The sequence below is a fragment of the Anoplopoma fimbria genome, chromosome 8 (assembly GCF_027596085.1).
Source record: "Anoplopoma fimbria isolate UVic2021 breed Golden Eagle Sablefish chromosome 8, Afim_UVic_2022, whole genome shotgun sequence".
NCBI lineage: Eukaryota > Metazoa > Chordata > Actinopteri > Perciformes > Anoplopomatidae > Anoplopoma > Anoplopoma fimbria.
The window spans coordinates 2,028,122-2,047,492 of NC_072456.1; the positions used below are offsets into that span (position 1 = coordinate 2,028,122).

The 19,371-nt window shown below is 38.2% G+C and overlaps 1 protein-coding gene across 1 annotated transcript in view; it reads right to left on the reverse strand.

Moving 5' to 3' along the window:
• lpp (LIM domain containing preferred translocation partner in lipoma) overlaps window positions 1-19,371 on the reverse strand; it is a 144,827-nt gene that overhangs the window by 108,553 nt on the left and 16,903 nt on the right. Inside the window, exon 3 of the mRNA XM_054602612.1 lies at window positions 13,740-13,785. The gene's annotated coding sequence lies outside the window, so the exon portion shown is untranslated. The remainder of the gene's footprint in view (window positions 1-13,739; window positions 13,786-19,371) is intronic.

Genomic DNA, 19,371 nt, shown 5'->3' on the forward strand with positions numbered 1-19,371 from the left:
TGTAACACCTTAAAAACTTCCTACCAAGATTTGTATGACTTTTCTGAACAGCTGCTGAGTAGTTTACTGGAGTTGATGGCCTTTGCTCCCTAATGACAGAAGCACAACTTTTCTGTAAATATGTGAATCTGACTTTAATGTTGACTGACAGCTCGTATTGGCTTGGGATATATCAAATAGAATCGGGCGGCTTGCATGACTGGAGTATGTGCTCCTTGATACTGCAAGTGGTAAGATGCGACGTCTCAGGAGTTTTATCTTATCTGAGTCTCAGGAGGTTGCTGACTGACAGCTGTAAATATATCTCAACGCAACCTTAACCATCTCCCGCGTACCTCTGTGGTAGATGGCACACTTGGAAAAAAATATATATTTGCATCAACAATAAGCAAAGAAAGGATCTGTGTATTTCACACTTTCAGCGAATCAATAGCAAATGACAGAAGATGATCTAGATTCACTTCATTGTAACGGGTTAAGTTCTGCTATAGGAACATATAGGGATGGATGCATTTAATGAGAATTAACAACTCTAATGCAATTACAGAGTGCTGTGGCTGCTTTTCATCATTAAAAAAATAAACATTTTATTAAATCTACAACGTTTAAATTTCAAAGTATGGTTTTCATTTTAAAATTCTTTGTTAAATTGTAGCACTTTTTGTTCAAAATACTGTCACACTTTCTAACTAGCTTGTAAGATGCAGATGTAGGGACTTGCAGTAGACTGTAGAAAGTAAACAAATACTTTTCATCAGTTACTTTTTTTGGCAATAACTTTGCAAAAGTGAAAAGCCAAGAAGTAATGTACAAAAATAATGATGAATAAGTTTCAATTTGATGGGAAAAGCAGCCATGCAGTGTCACAAACCAGTGATCGTGGCTCTGTGAGGCTAGATATATATATCCTCTGTCTTCTTAAAACTCACGCAGTTAAGCAACATTCTGACATTTGGTTTCTGTTTTTGGGTTTGTTCTTAGGAAAGATCAGAATCTTTGAGCGGTGACGTGTATTATGTTTATATTAGGCAATGATGGTCTACAGTTTATTTTTACATTTATTTTGTCTGTTAATGTAGAAATGCAGTGAAGCTTGTTAGCCTATTTAAACTACTGACATTACCGTATTTGTAAAGCTACAAAAAGCTATATTTTATATACAGGACTGTAGTGTATTTGAATGATGCACAGTCAATAAAATTAAATAAAATTAAAAAAAGTTTTAATTCTTATTTCTCTATATTCATATAATGTATATACAAATGTCAATTAGATGGTAATCTGCATTAGAAATAGAGAAAAGAAACAAAAATAGTACAATTATCATCCGCTTATAGTAAATAAATTGAGCGAGGCAAGCTTGATCACCATGGAAGGTTTTCCACTGTATTTTACCAAACAGTCTGGTCTTTTAAAATAAATTAACATTTACACTAAAGCTGAACGAGTAATAGCATCACATAGATCTTTGTTTTTAGTGTTTTTGTATCCATTACTGATTCTATAATATATGACAGCTTGTGTGTCCCTCCACTTCAGAACTACTGAAGTTTTCTTTTAATGTTTGGAGTCCAGAGCTCCACCCCGTTTTTACTTCATTTGGATATTTCAATTTCTGTGTGTGCACACATGCATATACATGTGTATGTCATGAGTTTTGCAGGTATTTGGTCATAAAAAAAGAGTTTGGGAAAAATCAAATTTTGACCCCCAACACCAAAGTTTTGCAATTCTTCTTGTAGGAATTTGAATAAAATAGTTTATTGTCAGCGTATTGTAGCAAGAAATTATACAAATACCAGGGAAATGTTTGAGAGTCACTTAGTTTGTCCAGCTGAGAGCACTGTTAAGTTTATTTTGAACTGTAAAGTATGAATCTTAGTCACAATTCTTAAAAAGCTGAATTTAAGGAATTCTTTTCTCGACGTCAGTGATGAGGTCCTGAATGAACACCTCATTTTTCAGCCAAAGTTCAAATAGTTTTGGCTTGATGAAGCAGGTGAGTTTCTGTGCGTTAAACTCCAAAATGTGTCTTTAATTGTTGCTTGAATAAAAATAAATACTTTTTAAAACAATGTTTGCAGGGGCTTTAAGAAGAAAAAAAAAAAAAAAAAAAAAAAAAAAAAGAAAAAAAAAATATATATATATATATATATATATAACAGCCAAAATATACTTATCTGAAAATTCAATGTCGATATCGGCCTAAGAAATACCTGTAAAAGTCCAGTTTATTTATTTGATAGTATTAATCCTGGCTGATTGTGCCTTATTTGCTCATCACATAACAGATAAAAATGCAAACAATACAACTAAAAGATTTTAAATATTTATTTTGATTGTATAAGTTCTCCTCTATGGAGGTCATTGGTCAACTAACTTTTAAAACAATTCAAAAAGACAACAATGGCTCACATCTTTCCATCCCTCTAATTGGCATCTCATACTTCCTGTTCTAGCATAAAGCCCTTCAGTGTACAGCAAACTAGATACTGTGTGTGATGAGTGATTTAACATCCAACCCGCCTCGCCAAGCGGCTTCGGGGAGAACAATGGTCCTTTGCCTCCAAAAATGCCGCGCTTGTGCCCATGACTGCTGAACATGAACTCCAACTGTTAATCCAGTCAATTTACAGAGGTGACAATGAAGGGCCTTTACTCAACGCCAGCCTACAGCTACGCATGTCACTCTGGGATAGGTAGCTAATAAGCGCCTTGGGTTTTTCGGAACGCATTGGGGCAAAGTCAACAAAGTAGAGCTCATCTGGGAGGGAACAACAGCGAGCGAGGGGAAGCTGCAGACTTGCCTTTGAAAAAACATTGCATCGAGCCGTCATTAATTGGCCTCATCTGACAGGCATTGTCCAAGGGCCTCTTATCACAGCAGAGGAGACGCTTATCATTCAACAGGAAGACTTTTTTTCTTTTTTTTTTCGCTGTAGCTACCTGCATGGACTGATGAGGAAGAAAACCAAAAGAAACGAGTGTGGTGCCATCTTCAACCTTGATGTGTTAATTGCTGCCTTTCATTTGTGAAATGAGCACTCTCAGCGGGGTCTGCTGGTAGACTGGAACAGGAAGAGTACGGTGGCTGCTCCCTTTTTATTTTAAATATGTGTTGGAAGCAGTCGTTGTCCTGACGTATGCAAATGGTTCAACGTGAGAACGCTTGGAATGTAGCACATATACACTTGCAGCATGGCGTCTATGATGTTAGTTTAGGTGATAATTAAGTTGACAGGGGTTTCTCTCCAAAAACTTCAGAAATGTAATTTATGAAGACATGGACAGACAGGAATCCTCATCCCGTGAGAAAGATCGAGCTGCAAGAGGACACATTCTACCGCCGTGCGGAGTTAATTAGGATCCACCAACTGCACAAACAAGTCGAGAAGAGTGGCCGTCCGACTGCAGCCGCTTGTGCTGGTGAAGACTGCAGCGATGAAATACTGTAGAAGGGAGGCGAGTGTGTAATTTGGGGGAAGAAACTGTCAGCTGTGTGTATCTTTATAATGGAGTGTGTGCGGTGCAGGAGTTGTAAATCAGTTTTGAATACGTGTTTATTTAAAACTTATGGTGACTGGATGGATACGGTTATCTCGCTGCATGTTAAATCAGGTTTAGAATGCATCTAAATCCTGTTTATTGTAACACATTGATAACATGATGATCATGGAGAGTAGAGCTGTATCTGCTGCAACTGAAATGAACTGAATCAAATCAACAAAAGGAGATAAATACCATCAGTATTTTCAACCTATAGAAATCATTTGGTATTTGCATTATTACTATTTTATGTAAAAGATGACAATAAGAAGAACTTATCTAATATCCCCATGACAGTCAGCCATACTTTTTCACATTTTCACATGTCACTGGTTCCAAAAGGTTTATTTTGCTGAGTTTTTCTTTGTTTCTGTCAAATCTGAATGGAATGGTTTAACGATGCTCAGGCCACTCAAACAACTTAGAACCGTAACCGTAGTGTATCTAGTCTCTATAACATATATGCAAATGAACACAAGGATTTTACCAGATCAATGAGAGAGTTAGAAAAAGTTTGAAAATAAGTATATAATTCTTCTGTGGATTTTCCAAGTTCCCCTTTAAAAAAAAAAAAATTATTGTGAAACGTTGCAACCTCACAGTAACTATCCCACCCTAATATTAGCATAACAGTTTTTTGTCCCTTTTCATCACATAGCCATTTCCGTCTACTATACTATTTAATATTAACTACAGAACTAGTAACGGAGACATTATTACAATTTCTGTTGAAATTAGTCCATCAGTTCTGAAAAAAAGACGTATTATTGTTAAAAATGTTATAACAATATCAATCAGGACATTTTATTACATTATCAGTTGTGTTTTTACATTAAAGGGTTTTATTAAATTTTTTGTTAGATTAGTGCAATTTTATCACATGATTGGAAAAATGGATTTGGGAATTTTTGGGAGCTATTTCAAATCGTAAAGCCGATCATTTGAGCGGAGTTATGCAAGACGTTAAATAGTTATCAACCTCACAGTAACTATCCCACCCTAATATTAGCATAACAGTTTTTTTGTCCCTTTTCTACCAGTTTGTCACTATTTATCACACGGAAGATTTGGACACGTCAATGAGTCTGTATAGTATGATGATACATGATGACATCACCAAAACTGTCCCATCAATGAGTTACCTGTCAGTCTGTATAACTTCATGTTTACACATCTTGGTTTGATTTGAAAAAGTCCAAATTAACCTACATGAGAGTATCAGTTATTGTAACATGCACTAAATGACAACAACTGATCATTTTCCTTGATCTAACAGTATATCAGGCTCTGATTCACCTCAGGAGTAGTATTTGGTTTAGTGACATGTAAGGAAAAATCCACCATTGTAACCCGATATAGCTCTGGGATCTTAACATTGATGTAAATGTATAATCTATCAGACATCCCGAACGCTGTGAGAAGTGTAGAAGTCACACTGAATTAACACAAACCTCCCAAGCAATGTGTGTGTGGGGAAACACCAATGGAATTACAAGATTTTTTTTCTCTTCAGTTCTGCCCGTTTTGTTTTTCTAAGAGGATGTTCATGTTTCTGAAGTTATGCATTTCAAAACAAATTGAAGCATCTCTGAGTTATGAGATAACGTGTTCACCAGAAAAATGCATTCATAAAAGCAAAGTCCTCTGTGAACAGTTATGTCCAATATCGGTTGCTCCAGCAACAGTTAGTGGTGTAACTTAGATGGAAATATTTGAGGTCAATGGAGGATAGTGATTGTGCACCAATCAGGATATAGCAATATTTGAATCAGACTGATTACAGCTGGTGGGTTTTTGGCTTTTGATGACAAGCACTGTCCATCAAATGTGACTAAAAATGCACCCACATATCCTGGATGAAGAGTTTTTTAGTCTCTTAATATAAAATGCATAATACATTCGTGATGATTATTTAATGTTATAGAGGATTCATGTTTTCAAGGGCTTTAAGGTTTGCTTTAATGCTGTTCCTATTCCTCATTCAACGGTATATGACCGAGACAAAAACACTCCATACAGGGCATCTAAGGAGAGTTCTACTGTTGCTGCAGGTAAAACACATTATAAATCACCAAGCTAAGTGAAAAGAATATCCTACAATGCTTGTGAACGAGATGTTAACTTAGCACAAAAAGACGCCAGCTGACCAGATGCAACGTTAAGCACAAAGTAACGCCCCTTGTAGCTGAATAACAAGCGATTGAAACTGAACTGTGGACTTAAAAAAAAACAAGTGAGAGAAGGTATCATCCCTCTACTGTAGGAACGGTGGATTAGCGGATATCTGGATTCCTCACAGTCTCTGCCATATGCTGCTGTAGCTACACCTTTACAGTGTCTCCCCAAAGAGATGCTTAAATCCTTCAGTCAACTAAACCTCCTTCGATTCCGGGACCCTCGGTGAGACGTTGTCCACTCAAACATTAAACTTGTGACACTTCTGTTCCCTTTGGTAAAAAACGTGTCTGACTTTTATGATTGCGTGACAGCAAACGGACACATCTCCCACTTAAGAGAGCCTGAGTTTCACAAACATTTTTTTCTTCTGCGTATTGCAGGTATTGAGCTGTTATTTTAATGTTGAACACAGCTTATCCTCTCATTCAAACTTCTATTGGGTTTTGGCTCGGTGGACATAATCCCTCCCTCCCTCCCTCCTCCCCCCCGGCTCACTCGCTGGCAAAGCCACATAGAATCAACTCATCAATAACACTTTGTTTACTGAGTACAGATGACTTTGCCCGAGAATCTCCTTAGAACAGCGCGGGATATAAAGGCATGAATGAGTGTAAGCTCGTGACAATTTCATCTTTTTTTAAATACTTGAGCTACCATTTAAGCAATTGCAGCAGACAGAGATTTCTCGTCGCCATTGTGTCAGAATCATTTGGGCTTTGCAGCGATGAAAGAGCTGGACAAAAGAGCCGGGGGTGCTTTACCCCCTTTTGTCTTGACTTACACTTATTGCTCCACTTGTGCACTCTTTTCTCATGAGCGGAGAAAGACCCAGTGGGCTGGCAGCCACGGCAGCGCTTCCTTCACCCTCTCTAAATATTCTGCAGGACCACTGATACATAACAATGAGCAGCTTTAGGTCCAGAACTTCATCGTGCCACACGGAGCCGGGGTTTCCTCATGCTCCCTTTAAAAACACTCACAATACCAGCGGCTAAGCTCACTGTAAGGTTCTCAGAGGCTGAGGGAGAGGGTTAGTACAAAAAAAAACTATCGGTGAAAGAAAGCTAGAGATTGATTACAAGTTGATAATCTGCATTTTAGGGTTATATAAAACATTTACTGTTTTGTTACTGCTGGCTCTACACTTTACACACTAAAAATCACCAGGTCAAAAATTGATCTAGAGTGGGCAACATAGCACTAACACAATACTGGATTTAACTTGAACTGGTACCAATGGGCTGCTTTGATCCACTGGGGCCACTGGATCACAACAACCAATGGTTTTCTAAAGTTCACCCTTTACTGCGCAGTATGATGTGTTTATAAGTAAAAAGTTTTAGTTCTGATCAGGTCATGCAGCTCGCCATACATTTCTCAGAAATGGGAACAGACATCAACAATGTAATTATATTATCATCATTTTTGCACTTCACCTGTTTGAAATGTAATAAAACCTAATAACTTAACCAATAATTTAATAAAATGTCCTGACTGGTAGCGATAATGAATGTGAAATGGTCGTCCATTAGACCAAAGAGGATCTTATATTATGTATGGGTGTCTAATCGCAGAGGTAAGTTTGTTCATGAGACAGAAAGATTTAAATTTACCATTCTAATTAGCTTAGCATCAGTCTAACATTATATTCCTCAATTAACAAATGTTTTGCTACTTTTGAGTCGAAAATAGTAAAAATAAATGCAGTTTATCTGAAAGAGAAGCTGGAACAGCCGGAGTCCCTGATGGGAAACACAAGACTCAAGTCAACTAAAATACACAAACAATTAATCAATAAATATATTTATTAAAATGCCGCGTGTGTTCATTGAACCCACTGTAGAGAACGCAAATTATTTCATCACATAGCCATTTCCGTCTAGTAATACTATTTAATATTAACTACAGAACTAGTAACGGAGACATTATTACAATTTCTGTTGAAATTAGTCCATCAGTTCTGAAAAAAAGACGTATTATTGTTAAAAATGTTATAACAATATCAATCAGGACATTTTATTACATTATCAGTTGTGTTTTTACATTAAAGGGTTTTATTAATTTTTTGGTTAGATTAGTGCAATTTTATCACATGATTGGAAAAATGGATTTGGGAATTTTTGGGAGCTATTTGAAATCGTAAAGCCGATCATTTGAGCGGAGTTATGTAAGACGTTAAATAGTTATCTCCCTTTGGGTTGTAGCAGCAGCTTGATGTTTCTATGGTGGAAAGTTTGACCCTAACCTTTACTGTTTCATGAACTAAAACTTTCCAAACAATGTTCTCTGGCTGTTCAACTTGCAAAACCCAGATGAGAGAAGAGAGAGAAAAACATTAAAAAAGTGCTCGTCTCAGTCGCCTTCACTTCACTGATACCTAGTATTTCTGTATTAACATACTGGGCAGATATCTGCTAAAATGCAGGTGCACCAGATCACAAACAGCAGATGTCCACCTACACAACGCTATACATTCAGTAGGAAAGACAAAATAACAAAGAGGCAGCTCCTCTTACTTGCTGAAACTCAAAAACTTCAGAAAGATTTGTTTCATTCCTAAAGTAAACATTGTGATTTGATTATTTAGATCCACACCAGAGTACATCACACTGAGATTTTCCTCCATTGGAGATAAGGACTTTAGCTCAGGGATTTCTTGCAGATCTCTTTGGCAAACATATTACACCACAGATGTGGATTTTTTTTTTTACATTGAAACGTTCTTGAAAGGCCTTGGTAGAAGAACTGAAAAATGTAGGCGGTTGTCTATATCTAAAAATGTGGACACATTTGGACTTCCATGATTCATCCTCGGATCACTTCTTAAAACATAAATCAGATCTTTGTCAAGCTCCTGAAGAAAAACAAAGTGCTAAAAATCCCGCTTGGCCAGCAGCATCTGTGCAGTGTCATCGGGGCCGGGTTAAATGCTCTGGACTCTTATTTAATTGTCCCCTTCTCCACTGCTCACGCTGCAGCGCCGTGACCCTTGGCGACACCCAAAGACGATTAATTGAAAAGCAAAGTTAAACTAGTTGTTTTTTTTGGACGGCTTTATCCTTAATTGACTGATAGTTGTTGCTGTTTGTGTGTCCCTGCTGCTTAAAGACCAAATCCGTACGCACTCACTGGTCCAGCTAAATATCCAGCCAGAGGTATCTATGTCAGCCCTCTTAATCACTCCGGGGTCGTCTTAATCTTTCCGTCTTAAGCGTGTCTTATTTACTTGTTTTCGGCTCCTCACTTTCCTTGCAGAAAGTGATCGCAGGCGGCTCAGCTGAGTGTCATCCTGCGCTGCTGTTTCTTATGGAAAAGCTGCAGTAATTGCTTGAGAATACTCCTTCATCCTCAATGTGTAAACATGCGGCTTGATAGCCACCATTAAACATATCTGCCTGGCTGCAAACAAAGGCTATAATTGCTCCATCATATGCCGGTTCAATACACCATTATATATTTTTTTCCATTGCATTGTTAAGGCATGTGGCACCCGCTCAGGCATCAGAGCATCATTGATTTGATGAAATAGATTCACACTCAGTGTTTGCATTCTAAATATGCACTGTAGTTAGTAAGAGTGTCCCTTTGCCAGACATGAACTTCACCTGATGATTCGCTTTTTTATGACGGGATAGAACACTGCAAAACTATCATGTGAAAGCCAGTTTGATCAATCTTGGCGACACCCAACTTAAGAATTAAACTGCATTGGTTTTATTCACCTTCTAGCTTTTTCCAAGACTGCGGGTTAAAATTAGGTGAAAAATCATTTAAAAAAAGCTCCAAAATGTTCCACATAGGTTCATATTAAACAAATACTGTATTTAGTGTATTAAACAGTGTATTTAGTGATGTTTTGCTGTACATATGGGTGTTTGAATCATACGGAGCATACAGATGGGAAAGTGAAGGAGTGGATTATGTTACAGGAGTCGTTTGAGAGGGTGAAAACTTGCCACCATAACTGAGGAGAATTTGGCTGACCGCAACTTTAGCTGGGATTTTAGGACAACTGAGGACATGGTGAGGAAATTTGGACCAGAAACAACAAGAATCTCTTTTTTTTTTTTTTTTTTTATATATATATATATATATATATATATATATATATAAATCATTTGATTTTTGTATAGTATATTTACTCATGATTTATTTAACTGTTCACTGATACTTTGTGTTGAATTTATTTCCTAACCTCTAAGTGCTGTTTGCAGTCTTTATAGAGTAAATCATTTGTAGCAATCAAATCTAAATATATTGCTGGAAATATACTGGAATAAGCTTTCAATAAACCAATCGTGTTTAAGTGTTTTAATTGTTAAATAGTAAGAGTTGCTTAAACAAAACAATGAAAAAACGTGCCAAGAACTGCTCCCCTTTAAAAGTGACATTTCAACAGCAAAAACTCCACGCCTCCAAGGAGGGGGGGGGGGGTGTTATTCTACTGAATGCTTGCTTTTTTGAAGGGGGGAGTTAAGGGGAGTTTTGGGAAGAAAGAAAGGAAGTATAAAGAAATGGGGAAGAAGGAAAGAAAGAACGACCCTGTGGCACAACTGCACTATCAGCCAAATTTGGTGATGTTAATGAGTTGCACAATCCCATGATAAAAGATGCCACAACACAGCCATCCTCGCTCTTTGTTATGAAGTGCTTATGGATGTAAAACTCTTTATTTCAATCATTGGCATCATTATTAAGGTTTTGTTTATCAATTGTTCTATACCATCCAATCAGGCCACACGTGTTATGTTATGTTTATAAGAAGCTCGGATCGTCTCATGTCTCATATTGGTATTTAATAGCAGTATATAATGACAATGATTGTAACAGTGAATTAAAACCTATCCGGCTCTACAGGAAGAGTGTTGTTCCTTCATTTCACTGTCTTCGGTCTCGATTGCCCCATGATCTTTTTAACCTGTTTCCCTGCTGAATCAGTTTGACATCCTGGATATATCCTTCATAACGCATATTGTGGGCCCTTTTTTTATTTGACAAAAAAAAAATAAAAAAAATTATATTTTCGCCTCAAAAGTAAAGGTTGGTTAAAGGTTATGGAGGTTATGGACATTTTAATATGAAACTGGGTGACACTTAACAAGACGCTCTTAAAGTTGAGGATTACCTATCCTAAATATATAAATATTTTTTATATATACAAACAAAAATAGACAATATTTCAGATGGAATTTTGCAATGTAAGCAAAAACCAAACAAATATAGGTTTTGAGAAGAATCTACGTGGATGTTTTCTTTCAGTCCTGAAAGCGGTTTTAAGACCAACATGCTGTAGAGATTATCGGGTTGGAAAAGCTCTGAAGAAAATGCGAGGTACACTATGAATCATGAATACCTTCCATATAGTATGCTGGTATCGGGTTGGACTGAAATGCACGGCTATTGAATGAGAGAGAAGACAACATTTCTTTAAAAAAAAAAAAAAAAAAAAAAAAAGGCCATGATTTAATTTCCCTGACAGTCCAGTAAACACTGAGGGATTTGTCCACTTACATAAAGCCCTTATATTCCCGAAATGAGTCAAGGAAAGCCTTTTGGCTACAGCTCTTGTCGAGCACAACAAAGAGTTAAGTATTTCAAATTCTACAGTGAAGCTAAACTGTTCTTGAAATTCAGCTGGCAGCCAGTCATGCGTCGATTTGATGTGTGCTTCAAGAATCTGGCCCAAACAGACAAACTGTGAGCCAGGACTCCAAACAAACAGTGTGAGAAACTGAGAACCATCCTTGGCAAGTTAAGTTTATACCATCACTGTGGCCCGAGCATGTGAGGTTTCCCCATCCGTCCGCCTCTGTGCTACTCTGAAGTCGACTGATGGAAAACCAACCTTCTGGGTTCTTATGTTTGCCTTTAAATTGTGTTTGATTCACAGCGTCATTGCTGTACTTTAACACACTGCATTTTTGCGCTTTGCTCGTGAATCATTGGAGGCACATACTGTATGAGTTATGTATGCATACGTGCACAAAGCTGTGGTGTGTAAGGTTGTTGGTAAATCATTTTTACGGAACTGCTCACATATCTGTCTGCTCAAATGTCTCTTAATGGTTCTGAAGTAATTCAAGAAAAAATAAATGATGGAATGTTTTAACCTCACTGAATAAACAGCTTTTCTTTTAGATCCTCTTAACTATAACACTCTTACAATAATCTCTTTCAACAACTTCTGAAATGTCCAGAACTTTGTGTTGTTGTTGCTGATTTCATTTTCAAAGAAAGGTTGAGGTACAAATTTAATTTAAATGATGAAAAGAATTCTTAATTTTACAAAATGTATTAGAAAGTATTAAATTAGCAATTTGAGAAAGTATATCCATTCCATCAGCGTTTAACTGACAAAAGTTTCAGCATTTTACCTAAAGGTCGACTAAAACAACCTTAACAATCAGCTAGAAAACCACATTGTTTCACTGCAGTTCACATTTAATAGCTACAATACTGCGATGCTAAAAAAATGATTTTCCGTTATCCCAATGAGTCCAAAAAATACATTTTGTTGTATTAAAGGTCTTCTATACAGAATTCAGAGCATATCTACTGCCTCCAACTAGCTCTCAACATGGCGACTGCCGAGTCTGTGGCTAGAAGCTAACGGTGCTATCAGTGGCTAACAGTGCAAACAAAGTCAACAGCTCTGACGGAGCTAACAGTGTTTACCTGAGGGGGGAACAGGAGGATGTGTGCTTTCAGAGCAGCAGCCTCAACTGAGAGATTCAGCTAGCAATAGCTGTTAGTCAGTACTCGATGGCTTTGTAGCTAACAAATAAAGCCACCGCAATTTATTTTTACTAGCAGCCCGCAAAACTAAGGGTGTTACCACGCCGTTCAATGGACAAAGTACAGATATTACTCTGATTGGTTGACGCTGAAAGAATTCTACAGGTTACCTGTGAGGGTAATGTCACTGCAGTTATCCAAATATGAGTTGAAGCACAATCAGAAAATAAGCCCATGCTCTAATAAATACAGAATTTTGGACTCCAATCAGTTCACAAAACACGTTATGGTTTTTTTGGTGGTGTTGGTGGAGGGGGTTGAGTCTAATAATACTTATCAAGGCCACTTTTTTGCCAGCTCTTGTCTGCCCTATATCTCAGGGCACAAGTAAGCTTATTATTACTAGAAGAACAAAAGTGTGCTAATGAAAGCTGTAGCGAGGAAGGAAGCTTCTTGGAACACCTGTTCAACATTTTCTTATTCAGTGAAGAAGAGCTCAGGTTCCCATATGAGCACCTTGCCATCTGTTTTCAAAAATATATCACATTTTGGTATTCAACCACTGTGCATGCTTTGGTAAACACAAACACCTCAGAGCCTGCCAATTGCAACGTCTGCATGTAGAGTTTGTGCAATACACTGTATGTTAAATGTCCTTGTATGTTTAGTCCTAGTGAAGCAACTTCAAAGAGAGAATGCAGACACATGACTGAGTGGAGTTATTCTAAAGGCCTACATTTAAATGTCAGGACAAGAAAACAATAATCAAGTCTACACTTCATTAGAGTTTTAAACACACATGCTTGACAAGTATCTTAAATCAATTATAGCAAGGACCATTAGTGTTATCACGACATACAAACACAATTTTGATCTGGCAGTTAAGGGAGTTCTCAGCAGCTTATCAGAATTAATGCCAACAAAGAGTCAGCTAATCAGGAGAAAAAGACAAAGAATCGCTGCAGGCTTAACTAATGCACCAAATGCATACTTAATATGCAGCAATAAGCTCTACAAGCATGATTTCATTATAAACACCTACATTTGTTTTGCCAGTTGTCGTTTAAATATGAGAGAAGTGAATATGAGATGGCCCAAAAAAAAAAAGACGTCTCTTAACTCTCACAACAGTTCTTTTAAAAAGGTAAAATATACATTAATATTGTCTACAGGAAAAAGACTAAAAACTAAACAGGCTGGGCATTACAGCAGCAGTATTCATGGTCTTTGAATATACCGTACTGTAGTGTAGGAGGGGAAAAATTAGGTTGAGTACTTACCCAAATTGTAACACTAAGCGATGGCGGGGACTACAGGATCAGACACCTGAAAAGAAACACAACATAATTATACAACTCTGAAAGCAAAGCAGCGAAATGTTATGAGAATATATTCTACGGCAGCACAGATCCGGATGGATTCATCCAAACTGTCCGATCTTTGGCTGCAGCCGCCGTTCATCTCGGAGCCTTTCATTCAATTGTTTACTTTAACAAAGTTGGCATTAAAAGTGCAGCTCCAACTCCCAAAGTGAAAGCCCAACTTTTGACTGCAGGGGATACATTCAAAAATGATAATTGTGAGTGAAATTTCTATTTCTGGTGTTGTGAATGTCCTACATTCTGTTTAGATACAGGTAAGGGTGGGGGTGGAATGATTCTTGTCTCCAGGGCCCTGAAGATGTGTACTCCTCTTGCTGAGGAATTTGTTTGTTCTGATAAATTGACATCGTCAGTTTCCCCACATTGCCACAGTGTGGCATATACTATGGGGAGCAGTGGTGGGAACACAGATGCTACATGCGACTGGCGTCAGTCAATGTGACAGTTGTTTTTTCTTTTCTTTTGAGGGAGGGGGGGGGGGTCTATTTTTCTAAATCCGAACTTCCAAGTCGAGGAAGCAGGAAGGAATAGGAATTAATACACCTACACTCCCCTTCTCCCTTTAGAATGGCAAAAATCTCTTTGTACCCACATCGTAATTACTGGTGGGCGCCAGTTTTGGGATTGTTATCCATGCCTCCTTCACACTTTTGGTTTTTTTAGCAAGTAAAATCCAATGTTTTGAGAAGATGCAGCTGACAACTAAATCTTTCTCAACTTCACTTCAGTTTCTTTGCGCCGCGCTAATGTTAAGGAACAAGTATTGCTTGAAGTGGCGTTCCTTGTTCTAGCATATGCTCCCGTATTTATTTGTTTCAGAGGCAGCGTTTTAAACGAGCTCAGCGAGGTAGCCGGGCACGGAGGGAAAAGTAACCAGCAGCCGGGGTGCCGGGGACACGTTCCTCCAGAGAGATGATGTTGATGTTGAGACTATTTTTGGTGTCCTTTCATGCGTTGTCTGACACACAGATTTTTTTTTTAATGCAGTCTCAATTACTGAGTAATTTTAATGTGTTTACCTCTAAAACTGTGTTGAACACGGGTGTATACACATTATGTTACCACAGAAAGAGAATCCTGCTTTTTATTACCACCAGTTTAATGTGGAGATGTGTGCGCCTAGTGTTAAGTTCATATTTAATAAAAAACTTTAAAATAATTAGTTAATCAATTTTTTTAATCAATTAATTTTAAATAACTTTGACAATCTTTTACCAAACGTCTTTAGCTTTGACAATGTGAGGATTTTGTAGCTTTTTGCAATTTTCTCATTGTAAATTGAAAATCTTTGGTAACATAAAACATATATTTTATCTTTTTTCATTCATTAAAACTGAATCAATAGATTTGATCAACAATAAAGAGTATAGTTCTGGAAAAAAAAAAAATTCAACAAGAACATATTTTCGCTCTGGTTTTATCTGCTGACGAGTTGGGATATCAGTCAATTAGACTTCTGCTGTTGCCCACGAGCATAGAAAGTGACATGAGAAAACTCTGCACAAACATGCCTTTTATGGACAACAGGCTTCATACAGGAAGCCGGATACAAATTAATGTCCTCTTGTTTTTGTTTGTATCAAGGATTTGTTCTCATTTTGTTCCAACCCATTGATTTCAGGGATTCGCCAATGTTCTCAATTTTTCTGCTCCTCTTTTGGGTAAGAGAACATTTTACGAGTGGTCGAGAGCGCTCTAACCAAGATAGTTACTAAAATAAAACGTCTTGTTTTCACAGCCAGTTTGTCTAACATCAACTTGATTAAAATATGTTTTATTGGAGTATTTTTTAATGAATTATTATATTTGTGGGCTAAAGAAATACAATTAGACCATTGAATCCTAGTTCCGCTCCTGAATAACTTACATACTGCTCTTTGATTTTCCCTTAACGCCAGTTCTGACACTGGAAAATCACATGATTGCTTCAAGTTCAATTTAAAATGCTTCAATTTCATTACTCCTTACTGCTTCTTACAGCCTTATTTTTCTTTGGGTGGAAACTCTCCAATTCTTGGGCCTCTGCCAGAGTATTTACCCACGGCACAACAGCTGCCCTTGTTGAGGGGGCGTAACTGATGCTGATGATAAACAATCTGCAACACGCCTCCAATTTATGATTGAGTGGGATTCATCATTTAGCCCATTGTCAACAGTCTTTGGAGGACTTACTGGGAATCCCCACTGGGAGTGAGATGCAAGCAAGACGTGAGCAAGACATGAGCGAGACGCAAAAGCATCCCGTCATCCGATCCACACTGGCTCCGTCTTATGGGAATGGCTCTGCCCGTCTGACAGCAGCAGCTCCTGGCGAGTTGATTGTACAGCGGCTCGCTAACCTGCCTTCACCTCCCTGACTGAGAGCAGACATTTACTGAACCAAAAGTGTTTTCATGTCGGCTCTATGGGAAGAAATCAATAGTGTTTGAAGGCCCATGTATTGATTATTAGGTAGTGATTGAGGGGAATCTGCCCAGAGTGATTCAGACGAGCTTACAGACAGACTGGGAGCCTTAATCAATCGACGTGGATACGGTTAAAAAGTGAGAAACACATATCACCATGAGGTCACCCATTGGTTTGTAGACTGCTGTTTTGAAGCTTAGAGTTGGGCATTTTGGCCGGGGCCATCTTGGTTTTCTGGCGACCAGAAATGACATGAGAGGGTGGAGCTAAGTATAACCGAAAGACTCAATAAGACATTTTTAGGCAAACGGAATGTTCACTTTCATAAAAGGGAAAGGCTTACAGACACTGTGAAAGGTTTTAAGTTGTAAGACGTTAAAAAGGACAACTCCTAGACCAGACAACACTGTGGTAGAAACCTGTCAATCACAAGGAAGCCACACGCTTAAGCTTACCCTGCTTTATGGTCTATTTGACTCTCAATCATTTACTAAATGAACATCATGCTGTATTGAAGAAGACTTGAAACTAGAGGTTGAGACCATAAACTCATGTTTACAATGTTTACTGAGGGAATAAATAAAGTGAAGAGTAGAGTCATTTTCTCATAGACTTCTATACAATCAGAGGAGTCGCCCCCTGATGGACACTAGAAAGAATGCAAGTTTAAGGCACTATTGGCTTCACTTTTCAGAAGCAAATAGTGGAGGTTACTGCCTGGAATTAAACAGCCGTATATGCAGATTATGCGTCACAAAACGCGCCAAAAATAAATTTGACGTGTTAAAAAAACAACGGGATCTCACAGAGTCAGAGTGGATTTAGACATTCAATAAAATTAAGCATTTTCAGTGGGGATCACGCATTATTTTCTACCAAGGAGGCAGAACTGTTCAACTAATATTTTATCAATACCTTTTTTCACCCAGGGTAGATTTACTGAGAGCTAATATCATGTTTTAAGCAACTTCATAAGCAAGTATGCCTTGCACATGCAGCTCCACATACAAACAGCATCCTTTAACCACTAAAGTCAGGTGAACTGCCAAACATCCATAACCATAGAAATCCATGTTTCAAAACCAGCAATTTGCTCTCCAGCTAAGAAATCTGAGTGAAAATGAGTTACCAAACCAGAATAAAATGTCTTGATATACAGTAGCACCAATATCTGACCGATCACTCTAATTCTTTTTTTTTCCCCTGAGAAGCGATGGACCTGAAACATATCCACTAGATGTGATTTATCTTAGAGTTACAGTCTCTGCGCTACAGGTCCAAACACAAACCAAAGGGCTCCAGCACATTCTGTGCTACAACATCTGGGGACCAAGGCATTGCAGAAGGAGCTGTGTAATATGATGATCCGGCCAGGAATGGTCGAAAACACAGGTCAGATGGGCTCATTGGTTTGTGTTCGCCTCTCAGATGCCAACTGAACGAATTTTTGTTAAATACATTGATAATGCCGGTACTTGCAAGGCGCCTCTAAGGCAGCGGTAATAGCAGCTATGCAAAAATCCGACCCTGCAGCAAAAAACATTTTTCACTCTTGTGGCCAACATCAAAATGTACATGTTTTTACATAAATCTACAGTAGATAACAAAGTTAATACAAGGCTTGTGTTAATCCCAATAAATATGACACCCAGTGCTGCCCCAGACATGAAGCAGTCACACCGGAGCTGCTGAGTTATTTCAACAGTGTCTGGTGCTGAAATTATGTTTAATGAATTTACCAAATACATAAGCAACCGTATGATAACATTTACTTTATTTATTTTAATTTAACCGCTTGAGGCTATTTAACCATCACAGATTTTTGTCTCATGAAATATCAGGCAGTCTAACAAAGAGGAGCCTCTTTTATTCTATTATTTCTAAGCAGATTTATGGACATATATCTATTGATAAAGCTATCCTTGGAATATGCAAGTCATCTTTGTGTGTCGCCTCTGTGTGTTGCGGCAATCAGGCGGACATACACACTATATGGCCCATAGTATAGTTCATTGCTATGAATTTAGCTGTAACAAAGCCACTTGTAGCATTCTGAGTTCTGCCAACTGACCTTAAACAACTGCATCTAATCAACCATGCCTTTCCTGCAGACAGGGCATGTATTTCATATTTCATTAAATAGGATACATTCATAAACATTCACTGTCAGTGCTCAGGAGTATTTCTTTAAAAAAATTTGTCAAATAAAATGAGCCAATTCCACTCATTGCCAAATCCATTATGATAACTTAGGTTAAGCTACTTTCAGCCTTGTAGGGCGAGGGGGAGACAAAAAAAAAACACAATGAGTTAAATACTCAAATTATCAGAGCCATTAAACATTCAGATGGAGCAATTTGCTATCGAACACAAGTGATCATCCAAGTACATTAGAACCATTAAAACATTTCTAAAGACCCGCAATCTGTCAAAGAAACGCAATTTAAGCCCTGAAAGGAGCCTTTATTTATCAGGTTGTGATGGACAGGCTTGAAAGAGACTAAACACATGTGGACAGGCCTCCCCCTCTTCTTATAACCTTCATCCTGGTCCTCATGCTTCACTCAGGGATCATTCGGCTATTTTTATAGGCTTTATATGTTGTGTTTGAATACTCATGATGCATTTTTTTTTTTCTTTAAGAGAGCTGACCTAAACATTATTCTCATACAGATCTGCCAAAGCCGAGGAGCAGCGGGTCCCATTTCTTCTGTGGACGCATGCTTTCTAAGTGCTCCTGGTATGGACCGCTTGATTGGTCCTCGATGTTTACAGCCTGAAAAGGTAGACCAAAGCAATGAAAAATACATATCCCTGAAAAACACCTCTGCCTTTTTTCCCCCTTTGGCTTTCTAGTGTATTTATAACCACTCCTTTACAGCGGCCGCAGCAAAGTGAAAGACGCGCATCGAATTAAATTAGTGCACGTTACCTTTCCTGAACTAGGTACAGTGCAGCTCCACTGGGCTTGCGGGAATCTGCCCCGAGGGCAGGCTGGAGTGCAGGAAATACCCTCGACAGGAAGCAAGTGGCTCCTCTGGTTTACACCTGACCTGAAAAGCGTTCGTGAGAGCTTCGCCCAGGAAAAACAGTCGTCCTTCACTTAGAGGTGAGCGGGATCCCA